This window comes from Anneissia japonica, unplaced genomic scaffold (assembly GCF_011630105.1).
Source record: "Anneissia japonica isolate Jap-2015-1 unplaced genomic scaffold, ASM1163010v1 scaffold324_len738069_cov173, whole genome shotgun sequence".
Taxonomy (NCBI): Eukaryota; Metazoa; Echinodermata; class Crinoidea; order Comatulida; family Comatulidae; genus Anneissia; species Anneissia japonica.
Window position 1 is genome coordinate 451,388 of NW_022692196.1, and position 4,288 is coordinate 455,675.

Consider the following 4,288-nt stretch of genomic DNA (forward strand, 5'->3'; position numbering starts at 1 on the left):
AGATGTGTACCCCACTAAAATGTTCAAATGAGACTGAAGGACTTTAGAAATAGCCGCAAAAATTATTTCAGGAGTAATTCGTTCCCTCATCATAAATGGTAAGGAAATTGGGATATCTAAACCATTCGCTCTAATAATGAACCTAACCATATCATGCGGTTGAACATTTACCAAAATACTATCTAAAACATAATCAAGAATTCTATTAAGCGTAGGTAAAATTTCAATAATTCTCACATCATCCAAACCTATTAATGTTACCAAGTGATCGCTCGCTAACATGTTAAATTTTTTATTAAATTTATCATTCAATTTCTGAATAAAGCATAGTTCTCTTACGTCCATATCGTTGAAATTCTTTTCATCGTCCTCGTCGTTATCCTCTGTTTCAGTATCTCGCATCCTCTTAGTTCCGCGATCAGGCTGAAATACAAGAAAAAAAAAAGTAAATACAATATACATCAATTTTTAAAATCATGACAAATAAGGCAAAGCAGAAACTTAGCTTACCAATTTTTTAGCGTGTTTCCCAGATCCGTATTGAACTATAATGTCTTCATCGTCGTGGTAGATTTCATCGTCTTCCTGTTCACTTTCATACATCATCTTCTTATGTTGACCTAGACCATGTTGCCGTCTCATGTCGTTATTATCATCTTTGCTTTCTACGTCTTCCTCCTCATCATTATCTTCAAACATCATTTTCTTAAATTTACCTTGGCTGTGCTGTCGTCTCGCGTTGTAATTATCTTCTTTATTTATTAATTTACTATGTTTTCCTAAACCTAAACGTCCATGTCTCTGAATTTCAAATACAGCCTGTTCACACGCAATGCGTATGTCATCATCAGAATCATTATCTTCCTCTTCTTCATCAAAATCGTTTAAAAAGTCAAACTGAAATAACATGAAAAAAAAATTAATACAAAAAAAAAAATTGACTGGAAGCTTTATTACTTGCTTCAGGGAGAAGCAATTAAAGTTGATCAAATCGCAAACCCACGATGACGAATATGAACATTCTCTTCTGAGTGCGAAGCTGGGCTAGAGAATTCCACCTGGAAGGACCTAGCTCATTGATGACCCTTCCTCCAGAACTTCGGTTTTGGAAGGAGGGAGAGAAAGCAATCTGAGTGGATGCGAAAACAATTTTACTTACCAATTTATCTTCATAAAATTCGTTATCTAACTGTTCTTCTACAGCTTCTTCGGTTATTCTAATCAAATCGGTTGTAAAATTTAACTGAAAAAAACAACAACATTCTATTCAGTATTCAAAAAACAAGAAACAAAAACTAACAAATTTAAAAGGAAATGAGAACTATTTGATAACTTACCAGTTCATCCACATCATTCGCCATCGCTAATAGAAAACCCCCGTTAACATCGAGATCCCAATTAGAAAGTTCTTGTTCATCGGCAAAATTTCTGTTCATCATCTTCTTGGATAGGTATTCGTAGAGTAACACTAAAGTTTATGTAGTTGAAACTAATTTAATATTCTTAGCCTATTTTTTTTTTCTAAATTTATACACTTTGAAAATAAAGGTATTACATAACGTCAGAAGCGGGTTATTCAAACCATAGACTCACCAGCGGTCAGTGACACATCTGAGCCAATAGAAAGCGCTCTTTACATAAGCCAATAGAAATCGTCCTTTCCACGCTACGTAACCAAATCTCATTCACCCGGGCAATTCAAACTAGTCACCAAATTTTCAGTCACCAAACTGTCACCGATAATCCCCTAACCTAACCCTTTTGTTTTCACATTCAATACCCTCATTAATTTAATGGGCAAGAAGATTCTTTTGTGACTCTACATCCAGCACTGGCAGACTTATCTCCCTTTTGTCTCAATTTTCACTCTCATTGTAACCAATTTCTAAAGAACACACAATAGTCCATGGACTATAAATTTTAAGGAAACATGACAAACTTAACACGTCACGCTACACAACGCCACTAAATTAATATCACCTTTTGTTTTTAATATTTCAATAAACCCTCATATACCCCCTTCATATGCTTCAACCATAACGAGGAAAATAAATTAATAAAATTATTAATAAATAAATATGAATTATGATTACGTAATATTCTATTGTTGGACACTACCGCCATACTATCTACTTGGAATTTACTTCCTTTGCCTGTTCATAACGAAAATTTTAATTTATTTAAAAAATATGTTAAGGAATAGTTCATATTAACTTTGTGTCTACTGGGCTAAGAATTAACTATATGGACCCGCCCACTCTTGACCACCACCCTCAATACGCTGTACACAATAAAGTAACACATGATCTGATACGTGTGATTCGGTCGTGATTTATTACAATAGGCAAACGATCGGTCCCTAAATTAATTTCCATAGTAAAAATTCTTTAAAAGTGGCCAACAAGCCAAGCAGCAGGGTGGTGCCTAGCGCCCTAGTGTATTGCAGAGGAGGAATGGGTGGCAGACGGAAAAAAGAATTTCCAAGGAGTTATCGGTGCACGGAGCAAGGTAATTTCAATCCGCAACGAGAAAAGGGGTCCGGTTGTATATCCACACGAGGAAATGCAATAGATTGAAAATATTACGCCGACCGAGTGACACCCATTGGGGTGTACCTACGCCCATTGACACCAAGCGTTTTTCCGCTGATGTCGGAAAAATTTAATTGTGTCTACTGGGCTAAGAATATAACTATATGGACCCGCCCACTCTTGACCACCACTCTCAATACACTGTACACAATAAAGTAACATATGATCTGATATAGTGTGATTCGGTTGTGATTTATTACGACAATAGGCAAAGGGACCGTCGCACACGATCGGTCCCTAAATTAATTTCCATAGTAAAAATTCCTAAAAAGTGGCCAACAAGCCAAGCGGCAGGGTGCCGTAGCGCCACTGACCCCGAAAGGTTCAGCACCCAACGGAGGCAGCAAGGTCATGGCCAAATGAATATAGTATAAGAAGGGATTACGACCGAATCACACCTACATTTACTGTAACCAAATAAATCTAGCTTCTCAGCATTCGAAATTTTTAAGTTTACATACTTTGAAACGTTCTAACTATTTTTCGGTTTCTAAGGTCATCTTATCAGATGCATATGCCGAACTTTTATGTGAAAGATAATTAATTAAAGCATGTCTTAAACCTAGGATTTAAATTTTATTAAAATAATGTAGGCCTAGTGGAAATACCAAAATAATAGATAATTAAAGACCTTGTTCGCTGAAAACTGCCCTAGCCATCTGCTGACAAGCCTGATTCTAATCAGTGGAGTTATCCTGTGAACCGTATCGAGGAGAATATTGTTCACTGCGATGCCCCAGCCAGCCGCTGATAGGCACGTTTTCAGGGAAGAAAACTCTTAGACCCGATTAGTAGATATGTTTATTGCAGTGCCATAAATACAAAAAATAAATTAAATAATATACATAGTGTTATCGGTGCACGAAGCAAGGTAATTTCAATCCGCAACGAGAAAAGGGGTCCGGTTGTATATCCACACGAGGAAATGCAATAGATTGAAATTATTACGCCGACCGAGTGACACCCATTGGGGTGTACCTACGCCCATTGACGTAGGCCTACGTAGTGTAGTTCAGACTAGGTGGATAAACCCGGCTCAACTCACTGGGTCTGAACTAGGTGGCTTATCTCAAGCCGGGCTGTGTTCCTATAGTAACTAGGCCTGGCGTGCCACCGTGTTTAACTTTTCTAAGCCGGGCTTTAATCGCTGCAGGGGGTCTTGCATTGACTTCCGGTAAAAAAATGACAAATTAGCATTCAACGCTCGCTCACAGCGTACTTTTGAGCCCAATGTTTCCAAACCATAGAGATATAATAATTACGGTTCATTATGCCAATTCTTGCGCCTGGCTAATCCCGCTAGTCTGAACGCCCGGCAAGGTTAAGCCGGGCTTAACGTTGAGCCAGGCTTAACTTAAGCCTGGCTTATCTCTAAGTCTGAACGTAGCCACAAAGAGTTTTTCCGCTGATGTCGGAAAAATTTATTTTTAATCGTTACATGACCATTTGTTTTCCTGGTAAGTGCTTGTGGACAGCAAACATTTATAGTACAGGAACTCCGTTCCTTTTTCATATGCCCACATTAGCACTTACCAGCAATCTGTATACTTTCCTCCTTATTTTCTTTTTCTTTCAATGTATGTATGCTAGGGTATAGACCCAAACGTAAACGTAATTTTAAATAGTTTTGCATTATGTGGCCGTTTGCTGTTTTATGGGTTTTCCCATTTGCCTTTTAAGATTGATATATATATATG

At 37.6% G+C, this 4,288-nt stretch overlaps 1 protein-coding gene and 1 pseudogene across 1 annotated transcript in view; both read left to right on the forward strand.

The window, feature by feature from the left end:
* LOC117100198 (leucine-rich repeat-containing protein 15-like) overlaps positions 1–4,288 on the forward strand; it is a 43,420-nt gene that overhangs the window by 24,416 nt on the left and 14,716 nt on the right. The window lies entirely within an intron of this gene.
* On the forward strand, positions 945–1,138 carry LOC117100202 (annotated as a pseudogene).